The sequence below is a fragment of the Arachis ipaensis genome, chromosome B6 (assembly GCF_059453495.1).
Source record: "Arachis ipaensis isolate K30076 ecotype BB chromosome B6, ASM5945349v1, whole genome shotgun sequence".
NCBI lineage: Eukaryota > Viridiplantae > Streptophyta > Magnoliopsida > Fabales > Fabaceae > Arachis > Arachis ipaensis.
The window spans coordinates 34,348,492-34,364,928 of record NC_142441.1 but is presented as its reverse complement, the minus strand read 5'-3'; the positions used below and the strand labels follow the sequence as shown (position 1 = coordinate 34,364,928).

Genomic DNA, 16,437 nt, shown 5'->3' with positions numbered 1-16,437 from the left:
GCTCCTCCAGGGTGTGATTTTTCTTCTGCTGTTTTTGATTCCGTTTTCAATTTTTATATTTATTTTGTGACTCCACATGATCATGAACCTAAAAAAACAATAAAAATAAGAATTAGATAAACATTGGGTTGCCTCCCAACAAGCGCTTCTTTAATGTCAATAGCTTGACAGTGGGCTCTCATGGAGCCTCACAGATGTGCAGAGCTTTGTTGAGACTTTCCAACACCAAACTTAGAGTTTGGATATGGGAGTTCAACACCAAACTTAGAGTTTGGTTGTGGCCTCCCAACACCAAACTTAGAGTTTGACTGTGGGGGCTCTGGTTGACTCTGCTTGGAGAGAAGCTTTTCCTGCTTCCTCTCCATGGTTGCAGAGGGAGATCCTTGAGTTTTGAATATAAGGGAGTTCTCATTCCATTGAAGGACTATTTCACCTCTGTCAACATCAATCACAGCTCTTGCTGTGGCCAGGAAAGGTCTTCCTAGGATGATGGATTCATCCTCTTCCTTTCCAGTATCCAGGACTATGAAGTCAGTAGGTATGTAAAGGCCCTCAACCTTTACTAATACATCTTCTACTTGTCCATAAGCCTGTCTTCTTGAGCTGTCTGCCATCTCCAGTGAGATTTTAGCAGCTTGCACCCCATAGATTCCCAGTTTCTCTATTACAGAGAGGGGCATGAGGTTTATCCCTGAACCAAGGTCACACAGAGCCTTAAAGATCATGGTGCCTATGGTACAAGGGATTATGAACTTTCCAGGATCCTGTCTCTTCTGAGGCAATGTCAGTTGATCCAGATCACTTAGTTCATTGATGAACAAGGGAGGTTCAACTTCCCAAGCATCAATGCCAAATAATTTGGCATTCAGCTTCATGATTGCACCAAGAAACTTGGCAGTTTGCTCTTCAGTGACATCCTCATTCTCTTCAGAAGAGGAATACTCATCAGAGCTCATGAAGGGCATAAGGAGGTTCAATGGAATCTCTATGGTCTCTAGATGAGCCTCAGAGTCCTTTGGTTCCCCAGAGGGAAGCTCCTTATTGACCACTGGACGTCCCAGGAGGTCTTCCTCCTTGGGATTTGCGTCCTCTCCTTCCTTTGCAGGTTCGGCCATGGCGCTTATGTCAATGGCCTTGCACTCTCCTTTTGGGTTCTCTTCTGTATTGCTTGGGAGAGTACTAGGAGGGATTTCAGTGATCCTTTTACTCAGCTGTCCCACTTGTGCTTCCAGATTTCTAATGGAAGACCTTGTTTCATTCATGAAACTTACAGTGGCCTTAGATAGATCAGAGACTAGATTTGCTAAATTAGCAGCATTTTGTTCAGAGTTCTCTGTCTGTTGCTGAGTTGATGATGGAAAAGGTTTGCTATTGCTAAACCTGTTTCTTCCACCATTATTAAAGCCTTGTTGGGGCTTTTGATCCTTCCATGAGAAATTTGGATGATTTCTCCATGTTGAGTTATAGGTGTTTCCATAAGGTTCAACTAAGTAATTCACCTCTGCTATTGCAGGGTTCTCAGGATCATAGGCTTCTTCTTCAGAAGATGCCTCTTGAGTACTGTTAAATGCAGCTTGCATTCCATGCAGACTCTGAGAGATCATATTGACTTGCTGGGTCAATATTTTATTCTGAGCCAATATGGCATTCAGAGTATCAACCTCAAGAACTCCCTTCTTCATAGGCGTCCCATTACTCACAGGATTCCTTTCAGAAGTGTACATGAACTGGTTATTAGCAACCATGTCAATGAGTTCTTGAGCTTCTGCAGGCGTTTTCTTTAGGTGAATGGATCCACCTGCAGAAGTGTCCAGTGACATCTTTGATAGCTCAGATAAACCATCATAGAATATATCCAGGATGGTCCATTCTGAAAGCATGTCAGAAGGACACTTTTTGGTCAACTGTTTGTATCTTTCCCAAGCTTCATAGAGGGATTCACCTTCTTTCTGTTTGAAGGTTTGAACATCAGCTCTAAGCTTGCTCAGCTTTTGAGGAGGAAAGTACTTGGCTAAGAAAGCCGTGACCAGCTTATCCCAAGAGTTCAGGCTGTCTTTGGGTTGAGAATCCAACCATAATCTAGCTCTGTCTCTTACAGCAAACGGGAAAAGCATGAGCCTGTAGACTTCAGGATCTACTCCATTAGTCTTAACAGTATCGCATATCTGCAAGAATTCAGTTAAGAACTGAAAAGGATCTTCAGATGGAAGTCCATGAAACTTGCAGTTCTGCTGCATCAGAGAAACTAATTGAGGTTTCAGCTCAAAGTTGTTTGCTCCAATGGCAGGAATGGAGATGCTTCTTCCATGTAAATTGGAATTAGGTGCAGTAAAGTCACCAAGCATCTTCCTTACATTATTATTATTTTCGGATGCCATCTCCTCTGCCTGTTCGAAAATTTCTGAAAGGTTATCTCTGGATTGTTGTATTTTAGCTTCTCTTAATTTTCTCTTCAGAGTCCTTTCAGGTTCTGGATCTGCTTCCACAAGAATGTTCTTATCCTTGCTCCTGCTCATATGACAAGGAAGAAGGCACAAAAAATAATAATAATAATAGAGATCCTTTATATCACCGTATAGGGATCCCTGTGTGAGTGGAAGAAAAGAGGGGGAGATAAAGAATGTGATGTAAAGGAAGAAACACATCTGTGAGGATGGAAGAGAGGTGAAATGAGATGTTAGGATATGAATGAATAAATAGAATGAGATGGGGGAGGGATAATTTTCGAAAATTATTTTTGAAAAGGAGTTAGTGATTTTTGAAAATTGGTTTTTGAAAAATGTTAGAAATTTTCAAAAATTAAGTTTTAAAAATTAAAATAATTAATAAATTAAAAAGAAATTTTGAAAAAGGGGAGAGATATTTTCGAAAATGAGTGAGAGAGAGTTAGTTAGGTGGTTTTGAAAAAGTTAAGAAACAAACAAAAAGTTAGTTAGTTAGTTGAAACAAATTTTTGAAAAGATAAGAAGTTAGGAAGTTAGAAAAGATATTTTGAAAAGATATTTTTGAAAAAGATAAGATAAGAAGATATTTTTGAAAAGATATGATAGAAATTAGTTTTTGAAAAAGATTTGATTTTTAAAATCACAATTAATGACTTGATTCATAAGAAATCACAAGATATGATTCTAGAACTTAAAGTTTGAATCTTTCTTAACAAGCAAGTAACAAACTTCAAATTTTTGAATCAAAACATTAATTGTTTATGTTATTTTCAAAAATTTAATACAAAAATAAGAAAAAGATTTTTGAAAAATATTTTTGGAATTTTCGAAAATAACTAAGAATTTTGAAAAAGATTTGATTTTTGAAAAAGATTTTGAAAAAGATAAGATTTTCAAATTGAAAATTTGATTTGACTCATGAGAAACAATTTGATTTTAAAAATTTTTGAAAAAGTCAACTCAATTTTCGAATTTGATGAGAGAAAAAGGGAAAGATATTTTTTTGATTTTTGAAATTTTTATGAAAAACATGAAAAATATGCAATGCATGAAATTTTTAGATCAAAACAATGAATGCATGCAAGAATGCTATGAATGTCAAGATGAACACCAAGAACACTTTGAATGTCATGATGAACATCAAGAACATATTTTTGAAAAATTTTTAATGCAAAGAAAACATGCAAGACACCAAACTTAGAATTTTTTAATGCTTACGCACTAAGAATTCAAGAATGCATATGATAAACATGAAAAGACACAAAACAAAAAATCATCAAGATCATACAAGACTTACCAAGAACAACTTGAAGATCATGAAGAACACTATGAATGCATGATATTTTCGAAAAAATGCAAGATGCATATGCAAGTGACACCAAACTTATAATGTGACTCAAGACTCAAACAAGAAACAGAAAATATTTTTGATTTTTATGATTTTCTAATTTTTTTGGATTTTTATTTTATATTTTTCGAAAATTAAAAGGAAAAATAAGGATTCCAAAATTTTTAATATGAATTCCAGGAATCTTGCCATGTTAGTCTAAAGCTTCAGTCCAGGAATTAGACATGGCTCACTAGCCAGCCAAGCTTCAGCATGTAATTCAGACATGACACGCCTGACATACCCTACAGTCGTGTAAGAGCTGATGGTTGGAAGCCTCAGTCCAAAAGAATTTAGACATGGCTTTACAGCCAGCCAGGCTTCACATGCTTCATGAAACACTAGAATTCATTCTTAAAAATTTTGAATAAAAATTTTTTTGAAAACATTTTTATTATTTTCGAAAACAGATGAGAAAATTTTAGAAATATTTTTGAAAAATTTTTGAAAATAAAATAAAAAGAAAATTACCTAATCTGAGCTACAAGATGAACCGTCAGTTGTCCAAACTCAAACAATCCCCGGCAACGGCGCCAAAAACTTGGTGCACGAAATTGTGATCTCCAGGCTCGAACAAATCCTGGTAATGGCTCCAGAGCTTGGTGCTCTGATCTTAATTCATAATTGTCACAACTTCGATACAACTAACCAGCAAGTGCACTGGGTCGTCCAAGTAATACCTTACGTGAGTAAGGGTCGAATCCCACGGAGATTGTTGGTATGAAGCAAGCTATGGTCACCTTGCAAATCTCAGTCAGGCGGATTTAAACATGATACTTTATTAGATTAAAATAAACAATAAAAGGGATAGAAATACTTATGTAGATTCATTGGCAGGGATTTCAGATAAGCGAATGGAGATGCTTTTCGTTCCTCTGAACCTCTGCTTTCCTGCTATCTTCATCCAATCAGTCTTACTTCTTTCCATGGCTGGCTGTATGCAAGGGCATCACCGTTGTCAGTGGCTACATCCCCTCCTCTCAGTGAATCATATGCTCACGCACCCTGTCACGGCACGGCTATTCATCTGTCGGTTCTCGATCATGCTGGAATAGGATTCACCCTCCTTTTGCGTCTGTCACTAACGCCCAACAATCGCGAGTTTGAAGCTCGTCACAGTCATTCAATCATTGAATCCTACTCAGAATACCACAGACAAGGTTTAGACCTTCCGGATTCTCTTGAATGCCGCCATCATTCTAGCGTACGCCACGAAGATTCTGGTTAGGAGATCTAAGAGATATTCATTCTAGCTTAATTCATGTAGAACAGAAGTGTTTGTCAGGCACGTGTTCATAAAGGAGAAGGATGATGAGCGTCACACATAATCATCACCTTCATCACGTTCTTGGGTGCGAATGGATATCTTAGAAGAGAAATAAGAAGAATTGAATAGAAAACAGTAGTACTTTGCATTAATCTTTGAGGAACAGCAGAGCTCCACACCTTAATCTATGGAGTGTAGAAACTCTACCGTTGAAAATACATAAGTGAAGGTCCAGGCATGGCCGAGATGGCCAGCCCCCAAAACGTGATCACAGGATCAAAATACAATCCAGGATGCCTAATACAATAGTAAAAGGTCCTATTTATAATAAACTAGCTACTAGGGTTTACATGAGTAAGTAATTGATGTACAAATCCACTTCCGGGGCCCACTTGGTGTGTGCTTGGGCTTGGGCTTGAGTGTTACACGTGCAGAGGCCATTTGTGGAGTTGAACGCCAGTTTCTGTGCCAGTTTGGGCGTTCAACTCTGGTTTTGGATCCTTTTCTGGCGCTGGACGCCAGATTTGGGCAGAAGGCTGGCGTTGAACGCCAGTTTACGTCGTCAATTCTTGGCCAAAGTGTGGACTATTATATATTGCTGGAAAGCCCTGGATGTCTACTTTCCAACGCAATTGGAAGCGCGCCATTTCGAGTTCTATAGCTCCAGAAAATCCACTTTGAGTGCAGGGAGGTCAGAATCCAATAGCATCAGCAGTCCTTTTTCAACCTCTGAATCTGATTTCTGCTCAAGTCCCTCAATTTCAGCCAGAAAATACCTGAAATCACAGAAAAATACACAAACTCATAGTAAAGTCCAGAAATGTGAATTTAACATAAAAACTAATGAAAACATCCCTAAAAGTAACTAGATCCTACTAAAAACATACTAAAAACAATGCCAAAAAGCGTATAATTTATCCGCTCATCAGCATCCATCACCCTCTTTTTCGTTCCCTTCCTTGTTGTATATCTCTTTGAATTTAATTTACTTTCTCTTCCCTTCTTTCAGGATGGCCACCAAGAAAGGAAAAGATAAAGCTACTTCCAAACCACCAGCAAGATGAGGAACTAAAAGAGCATTAGTGGCAGAGCTTTCTTCAACCACAGTCAAGCCCTCAACAAAAAGAGTTAATAGGATAATAAAGGTTGATGAAAAGGAGAAAGCCTTTCCAGCGAAGGACGTTGAGCGATTTTCCAATCGCTACTGTGAGCAGATGTTCCCTATCCTAGCAGAAAGGAACTACAACAATGAATACCTTCTTATCCTCCCGTCCAATATTGCTACCTTTGTTGAGCCGCAAATTGAACGAAGACAATGAGGTTTCCTACGGAGATAGCCAAGGCAGGTCAATCTTTCTTGGGTAGTTGAGTTCTACTCCAACCTCTACCTACCGACCCTGCAGTCTATTTATGTCCGGCAGAAGCAAGTGCCCATTACAGAAGAGGCCATCCAGCAAGTTCTGAGCAAGCCAGCCTACTGAGCCAGTTGAAGATATTCCTTCTTCAACACCACAAGCATCTACAACTGAGAAATTGCTCCAGCAGATACTTGAAAAGTTGGATCGGCATGAACAGAAAGCTAAGATGAGAGAGCGCCGTAACAAACGCCGATTCACATACCTCAAGGAGCTGATCATGGGCAAATTCAAGGACTCAGACACTCTGGACTCCACTTCTTTTACCAGCACCGGGAGCCATGACGGTTCCGATGATGGAGATACTGCTACCAGCCCACCCCTGTTCCTGACAGATGGCACCGAGGACGGTGCAAAGCCTTAAGTGTGGGGAGGTCGGTCAGTACCTGACTTCCGGAGGTAATTTCTCTTCTCTGTACACCAATAATTAGAATATTTTAGTTAGATTTTCCTTCTTTTATAGAATAGAATAAATTGCATAGGTTAGGATAGTTGCATGCATGTTCTACTTGATTGAAAAGACAATAAGTTTTTTTAAAAATCTATCTTTGGAACAAAAATTTCACTGATTTTTCAAAAATTCTTATGATAAATTTGCTTGAGTTGTATTTGGAACATGATATTTGAGTTAAAGAACACACAACCTGTGAAAGATTTGAGCCTTTATATATGGTTACATCATTTAACCATAATTATTTTATTCTTGTGTGTTTACTCCTCTATGATTGTAATCTATATTTTGTTTTATCTTATATGTCCAATATTTATTATATTTACATGCTTGCACATGATTGAGGCCATTATTTGTTTAAACTCACTTATCCAAATTAAGCCTACCCTTTTCAATTACCCTTGTTAACCACTTTGAGCCTTTAAAACCCTATTTGTTCTATATTTTACCACATTACTAACCTTAAGCTGAAAAACAAATTGCATATCCCAAATTGAATCTTTGGTTAGCTTAAGATAGAATTGTGTGTGCTAGTTAAGTATGGGAAATTGTGGGAACAAAAGTTGTTAAGGGGATGTGTCATGAAAATTTAAAGGGAATTTGGATACCTATTCATGTGAAACTATAAGAATAAAAAATCTATGTGCGTTGATAAGCTTTATTTATTTCAATTCAAAAAAAAAAGAGATGATAAACAAATAAATAAGGGGACAAAATTATCCCAATGTTAAATTCAGAATTCAAAGATCAATGCACATATGATAGAATTAAAATACAAAGTTGAAACATGAGTATGGGTTGAAAAAGGGAATTATGGGTAGCTAAGCATGAATTTAAAAGTATATAGAATATATGTATATTAGGTGAGAGCTTAGGTTAATTAAAGATTCAATTTATAAAACTCACTTAGCCATATGTATACCCTTACCTGCACCTTGGCCCCATTACAACCCTGAAAAGACCTCATGATGTTTGCATTGGTATATTAACTGTTGTTGATTGGTTAAGAGAAAAACAAAAGTTAGAAAACATGACTGGAGAAAAATAGAGTGATTACCCTATACACTAGAGATTAGAGCGTACATACATTATCAGTGAGGGTTCAATGCTTGAATTTTCATGTTTCCTGCTTTCATAAGCTATCTTCTTGCACTTTTATCGGTTTTATTGTATAATGATAGAATTAGTGGAATTTGATTTGTAATTATTTTGAAGGGCTTATTTACTTTTGATCAAGTGGACAATAATCATATAGTTGCATTCATTTATATATGTAGGATTGCATTGCATTTCATGAGTTTCTGCATGTTCATACTTATTTCCTTGTCTCCTTCAATTTAGCATGAGGACATGCTAATGTTTAAGTGTGGGGAGGTTGATAAACCACTATTTTATAGTTTATATTGTGTTTAATTGTGTGGTTTTTTCATGATCCTTACCCACTTATTCATCAATTCAGCATGCATTTAGATTTCCTTCCTAAATTCAGTACATGTTTGAAAATTGCTTCCAAGAGACTTTAATTATTTAATTTTAATTCTCCTCTATTCCATTCGATGCCGTGATCTATGTGTCAAGTGTTTCAGGCTTTATAGGGCATGAATGAGATGGAGATTTGAGAGGAAGCTAGCAAAAATGGAAGTAACACAAGAATTTGAGGAGATAACCAGCGAGAAGTGACGCGGTCGCATGGCTCACGCGACCGCGCGAAGGAGCGCAAATCGCAGTGACGCGGCCGTATGGCTTGCGCAGCCGCGTGGATTGGAAAGCGCAAGCGACGCGGTAGCGTGGACGACGCGAACGCGTGGAGAGAAAAAAGCGCAAGCGACGCGTCCGCATGGATGACACGATCGCGTGACATGCGCGATCTGCATAATCTGCAGAATTCGATGGGGGCGATTTTGGGCCTTATTTCGGCCCAGTTTTCGGCCCGGAACAGCAGACTAGAGTCAGAGAATATGCAGAAACAACAGAGACATTCATTCAGTAGTTTTTAGATCTAGTTTTTCACTCTCTTAGGTTTTTCTCTCTAGTTTTGAGAATTTTAATTTTCAATTGGTCTTAGCATTGGAACATTGAGAAGAGTTATTTCCTCATCAAGACTTCATCATTCTAGTTTGTTCTCTTAACTCGGTTTTATTCTTCCATGTTCTTTGTTATGTTCAATTTTGTCATTCAGATACTTTTATGATTAATTAATGCAAGGATTATTTCTCTTTAATTCAATTTCAATTCCAATAATCATGTCTTCTTTTAATTCCCTTTCATGTGCTATGGATTCTTTATTTACAATGCGTGAGTAGTTTCATTACTTGATGGGGAGTTGATTAAAAGGAACTCTTGAGTTGGAAGGATTGAAGGAAAAATTTGTAGTTGGGTTAAATGTTGGATTGCTATCCTGTCACCAACGCCAATCCCTTTGAACTAAGTGGGTTGCAACTCATGAACAGATCTGGCATTCTAATTTGTTTGACTTTCCCTTACCTAGTAAAGGATAACCAAACAGAGTAACCGTTAATTATAAATTAATCTTAAAAATCACTCCATCAATGATAGAGATTCTAACTAATCAATTCCCAGTCAAGGCTTTTATTTATATTATTTAAAATTACTCAATTTAAATTCCAATTTACTTAGCTCAACTTCTTGGAACATCTGATTAATAAAACAGCACACTTTTCTGCAACTCGTTGGGAGACGACTTGGGACTTAAAACTCCCAGTAATTTTAATTTAAACTCTCTGTGACATATTTCTAAATTGATAGGCAGATTTTCGGTGAGTTAAGAACTATACTTGCAACGTAACCATTTTAATAAATTTTTAATTCACCAGCTTCTGCTTCCCATCAACAAGCAACAATTTAAGTTTGGTGTTGTAATGAGCGGATAATTTATACCCTTTTTGGCATTGTTTTTACATAGTTTTTAGTATGTTTTAGTTACTTTTTATTATATTTTTATTAGTTTTTATTCAAAAATCACATTTCTGGACTTTACTATGAGTTTGTGTGTTTTTCTATGATTTCAGGTATTTTCTGGCTGAAATTGAGGGATCTAAGCAAAAATCTGATTCAGAGGCTGAAAAAGGAGTGCAGATGCTGTTGGATTCTGACCTCCCTGCACTTGAAGTGGATTTTCTGAAGCTACAGAAGCCCAATTGGTACTCTCTCAATTGAGTTAGAAAGTAGACATCCTGGGCTTTCCAGCAATATATAATAGTCTATGCTTTTCCTGAGATTTGATGGCCCAAACTGGCGTTCAAAGTCAGCCCAAAACATCTTAGCGTAAAACACCCAAACTGGCACCAAAGCTAGCGTTTAACTCGAGGAACAGCCTAAGCACAAGAAAACTTCAATGCTCAGCCCAAGCACACACCAAGTGGGCCTCGGAAGTGGATTTCTGCACTATCTGCACTTAGTTACTCATTTTCTGTATACCCTAGTTACTAGTTTAGTATAAAAACTACTTTTAGAGATTTATTTTAGAGTTTTTAAGTCTTTTTGTTAATCTTATGCTAATAGACACGTTTGGAGGCTGGCCTCATGGCCATGCCTAGACCTTTCACTTATGTATTTTCTACGGTGGAGTTTCTACACCCTATAGATTAAGGTGTGGAGCTCTACTGTTCTTCATGAATTAATGCAATTACTACTGTTTTCTATTCAATTCACGCCTACTTCTTCTCTAAGATATTCACTCGGACTTCAACCTGATGAATGTGATGACCCGTGACACTCATTATTATTCCCACTTATGAACGCGTACCTAACAACCACTTTTGTTCTATCTGCAATAGCTTGAGTGTGTATCTCTTAGGCCTCCTGGTTCAAGACGCATGGTTGCCTCTCTTGACAACAGAGCATTCCATTCCGTGAGATCAGAGTCTTCGTGGTATAGGCTAGAACCATTAGCAGCATTCCTGAGATCCAGAAAGTCTAAACCTTGTCTGTGATATTCCGAGTAGGATCTGGGAAGGGACGACTGTGACGAGCTTCAAACCTGCGAATGTGGGGCACAAGTGACAGTGTGCAAAAGGACAATGGTCCTATTCCGACGCTAGCGGGAACCGACAGATGATTAGCCGTGCGGTGACAGCACATATGGATTTGTTTTCATCTGAGAGGATCATACAGCTTGCCATGGAAGGAGGTAACACATGGTTGGAAGAAGACAATAGGAAAGTAGAGGTTCAGAAGCAACAAAGCATCTCCAGACGCTTATCTGAAATTCCCACTAATGAATTACATAAGTAACTTTATCTTATTTTATGTTTTATTTATATTTTAATTATCAAAACCTCATAACCATTTGAATCTGCCTGACTAAGATTTACAAGGATGACCATAGCTTGCTTCAAGCCGACAATCTCCGTGGGATCGACCCTTACTCACGTAATGTTTATTACTTGGATGACCCAATGCACTTGCTGGTTAGTTGTGCGGAGTTGTGAAAAAGAGTTTAGATTAAGATCGTGTGTACCAAGTTTTTGGTGCCATTGTTAGAGATCACAATTTCGTGCACCAGTGACCCGTGATAATCATCCACTATCTTCGTTACTCGCTTAGCCAAGATCCACGTGCCTGACAACCACAAGCGGTCTACATGATGTTAAACGTAGTCATTGGACGACAGCCGGAGTATATTCTCTTGGGTCTCTAATCCACGGACCGAGTCCGTGAGATTAGGATCTTCGTGGTATAGGCTAGAACCAATTGGCAGCATTCCTGAGATCTGAAAATTCTAAACCTTGTCTGTGGTATTCTGAGTAGGATCTGGGAAGGGATGACTGTGACGAGCTTCAAACTTGTGAATGTTGGGCACAGTGACAGTGTGCAAAAGGATAGAGAGATCCTATTCCGACGCTAGTGAAAACCGACAGATGATTAGCCGTGCGGTAGCTGTACCTGGTATTTTTCATCCGAGACAAGAAATCTGACAGTTGATTAGCCATGCAGAAACCGTACCTGGTATTTTTCATCCGAGAGGATCATACAGCTTGCCATGGAAGGGAGCACGCATGGTTGGAAGAAGACAATAGGAAAACAGAGGTTCAGAAGCAACAAAGCATCTCCAAACGCTTATCTGAAATTCCTACCAATGAATCACATAAGTATCTTTATTTTATTTTATGTTTTTTTATCTCTTAATTATCAAAACTTCATAACCATTTGAATCCGCCTGACTGAGATTTATAAGATGACCATAGCTTGCTTCAAGCCGACAATCTCCGTGGGATCGACCCTTACTCACGTAAGGTATTACTTGGACGACCCAGTACACTTGCTAGTTAGTTGTGCGGAGTTGTGAAAAGTGTGATCACAATTTCGTGCACCACTTATGCTTGTACTCTTCCTTGAACTTTCACCAATTCTTGGACTTCCAATAAGCTCCAAAATTCACAATCAATGGCACCACGCTTTGATGAAGTTCCACACAAGCTAAGGGCTCCCAAAGTTAATCTTCATATATTCCCGGATCCCAAATCTTGTTTCTACACCCATCTTCAAGTTGATCAAGACAATTCTATTTGGGTGGCAAGTGATCCGAATTCTCAATTGAGCACTAAAGCATCTTCCTAGACCCATTTAATTTAGCACTCTTCCAACCATGGGACCTATGCCTTGAGGGTTCAACCTTAATGAGCTAACATCAAATTTCCAACCACTACACAACTCTCTCTTACTCCTCAATCCATAAAGAGCTCTAAGTTGACCATCAGTTTCAATCAAACCATATTCAAGTGAGAAAACAAAGCTTAGGGATAAGAATTTTACCCACTTGAATGTTGTGTTGGATGGTAACTTAGGAAGGGATATCTCTAATGGTTTTGCAAGTGTCATTCCCTTATACTCTTTCTTGATGATTTTCACCTCTTGACAACTTTCTTCAACTTCTCCTTGCTTATCAACTTCTTCCAACTCCTCCTCATCATCAATCAAATCAAATTTTGGAGGTTGTGTGAAGTCCACTTCAACATCGACTTCACACCCAATGGAAGAATCTTCAACAAAGTCACCAATGTCACTTGGTGTGGAGTTGTCTTCAATGATGGAACTTGTCTCTTACTCAACCTCCCCTAAATCTTCAACTATTTCTTCATCTTCAAGGGTTTTCATCCCTTCTACTTGGTGGATTTCTTCCAATTTAATATCTTCTTCATTGCTTACCAAGGGTATGGAAAGTGAGGTATTCAAACCTGAAGGTATTCACAAGTACAAATCCCAATGAAAATAAACTGAAGTATTCACATCTCGGATCGTCTCACAAGGAATCGCAATAAAGTGATCAATTATTGGCTATGAAGAAGCAATGGGGTTTGATTTATAGTTGGCAAGAAAAGTAAATAACAAGAAAGTAAATGACAATTAACTAATAAAAGAAAGAAAAAGAACTCTTGGCTAGGCATAGGAATTGGGATCACCATCCTTGTCTACAAATCATGTATTGATAATTATGAGGAACCAAGCTCATCAAGTCTACTTCTATGCTTGAAGTATGTCAAATGGCTTGATCAACATCAATCCATAAGTCCTAACCTAGCTACTAATTGACTTAGTGGTAGGCTAGTGCCAATGGTTATCAAATTGACCACATAGGGTTCTCAAATCACCAATTCAATGAGACCCAATGACTCAAGGTTACTCAATTCCCTTAGCCTAGGCCAAGAGTAAAGAAAACTACTCAATAATTAGAGAAAGCATTTTAACAAACACCTAGAGTGCAAGAAAAGTAAACATCACAAAATGGCAAGAATTAATGAAAACTATAACTAACAAAAGCAAGAAATCAACAATAGCAAGTGAGGTAAACATCAAGAGACATAGAAATATAAAATTGCATTAAAAGGAAATTGAAATCAACAAGAGTGCATCAATCATAAAAATGACATGAAAAGAAAATTAACAACAAGAACTAGAAGAACAAAGGTGTAATAACAAGGAATTAAAAAGGAAAGACTAAATTAAAATAAGAATTAAAAATTGGATCTAAGAGAATTTGACCTAAACTACCCTAAATTCTAGAGAGAAGAGAGAGCTTCTCTCTCTAGAATTCTAACCTACAACATGATGAAAACTACACTATGATTGCTCCCTCCCTCAATCCCTTGCCATCCTTGGGTTCAAAAGCATCATAAATGAGTTGGATTTGGGCCTCCTTGAGCTCATAAATCACCCCCAGCGTTTTGCCTTTAAGTGAGTCACGTGACCAACATCACGCGTGCGTGTGGGTGACGCGTGTGCTTCGCTGGCAAATCTCCTTCTCACGCGTACGCGTGGGTGACGTGTGCGCGTGGCCTTCAGTTCAACAAATCTCATTTCTTCATGAATTCTCCATTTTTGCATACTTTTTCTTCATTTCTTCAACCCAATCTTTGCCTTCTAAATCTGAAATCACTTAACAAACATATCAAGGCATCGAATGGAATTAAAGTGAATTAAAATTAGCAATTTAAAGGCCTAAAAAGCATGTTTTTATTCTTAAGCACAAATTAGGAGAAATTCACAAAACCATGCTATTTCATTGAATAAATGTGAGAAAAAATGATAAAATCCCCTAAAATCAACACAAGAAAAACCACAAAATTGAGGTTTATCAGTGAACTTTGGCCTACAGGACCTCTAGGGGCAACGGAAAAGCAGAAAATGAATATACAATAGAATATCATGCAACAAGGCTTAACTCTTTATTTTTATACTCTTTTCCTCTATTCTCTTTGTTATATTACTCTTTTGTTTTTGTCTCTTTACTCTGCTCTGATTACTCTTTTCTTTTTGTCTTTTTACTTTGCTTTGGTTTCTCTGTTTAACGTATGTATTTATAACTTATGTAAATTTCGGTATGAATAGTTATCCTGTCCCAAGTATAGGTTTATTAAGTCTATACTAAAATAGTTTAACTTTTCATATTATACCTAACCCTAGGCGTAACTTGAGAACTAACTATGTTGCTCCTAGTTCGTTTACTAATCTCTGTTAGTTTCTGTCATTAAAACTTTACAGACTTTTTCTTCGATTTTCATCTCTTCTTTAACTTTTTATCTTTTCTTTATCTTTATCTCACTAATATGTTATTGCCACTCCCTAAGTGTTTTATGAAAGTAATTATGAGATTCTGAAATTAAAGTTGTCTTTCTAAAGCTTTTACGAAAAACTACCTTTTCGTATTATTTTATTATTTTTAGTTAAATACTATTACTTAATATTTTATTATTATTTATTATTTTATTATTAAATTTTTTAAAATTACCCCTTTTTTAACTTTTAACCTTTAAAATTCACTTTTTACCACCCGTAACTTTTAATATTTCTACTTTAACCACCCTAACTTTTGGAAATTACAAAATAACCCCTCAAACACCAAAATAATTACAACCTTGCCCTTTTTAAGATCTAAAAGGTGTTCTTCAATGTTCTTCATCACACTCAAAGTTTTCTTCGTGTTCTTCATAAATTTTTCAGATTCTTTCTTTGTTTTCACCCGTTTTTTAATCTTTTCAGCAACCAATTTTTACCATAATTCAAAATAAAATTGCAGCCACTAAAGCCCCATATTTTCCCCTTGATTACAACACAAATTCAACTCCAATTTAAAGGTTAGGGTTTGAAATTCCAGCAGCCACAAGAACATGCATTCATAGCTTGAATATCATCAAATTTCATCAAATTTTCACTAAAATTTCAACAATAATCACTCATATAAACAATCAATTTCAAGCATAACCAAACCATATCATAATCACAAAACTCAAAAACAATTTATCAAGATTAATTTTACCAAACCCTATCTTGTTTTGGTGCTCCAAATTCGGTTATGCACTTAGGTGGTCCTTAAGCACTTTTTCCTCCTAAATCACATCAAGAACAACTTTAAATCCACAAACCCTCAACTGAATGAATCTAATTCAGCATGTTAGGAAGGTATTTCTCACCTTAAACTTGCTGGAAATTAACGTTTCTTGGCCGTCAAGTCAAGTTAAGCATGATTCCTAAGGAAGAACATCAAGAAAAAATATGTTTAAGCATGTTTCCTTGAAAACCGAATTCAAAGGGGAAAGGAATAGGCATCTTGCCTTATTTTCAGCCTTGATAAGTTACATGGTTATGTAGAGGAAGAAGAGAGGATCATTTTGGTGAAATCGGAGTTTTGATTTGAATTTTTGTTCAAAAGAAATCAAGCTTTGAAGATTTAATTGTCATGACAGTTTCTCTCTTTTCTCTCTTGTAATTTTCGGCCAAAATGAAGAAATGAGACAGCCTTGGAGGTCTTGGGGTGTAAGATGAGTTGTGATTGGTTGGCTTGGAGGTGGATTAAAATAATATTAAAATACCTCAGGTGTATAACTACTAAAATTAGATGTATCAGAACACTCGTAAAAACATCTCTAAAAATACTTTTCTGAGCTACTAGCATAAATGACACTAGTAACATATTTAATATGAGAATATAACATGTATGATGAGGAATTAGCATT

At 37.1% G+C, this 16,437-nt stretch overlaps 1 non-coding gene across 1 annotated transcript; it reads left to right on the top strand.

Moving 5' to 3' along the window:
* The first annotated feature begins 1,874 nt into the window (after positions 1-1,874).
* On the top strand, positions 1,875-1,982 carry LOC148555107 (small nucleolar RNA R71). Its single transcript, XR_015887013.1, has one exon. It is a non-coding gene; the product is annotated as a small nucleolar RNA R71 (small nucleolar RNA).
* Positions 1,983-16,437: the final 14,455 nt, after the last annotated feature.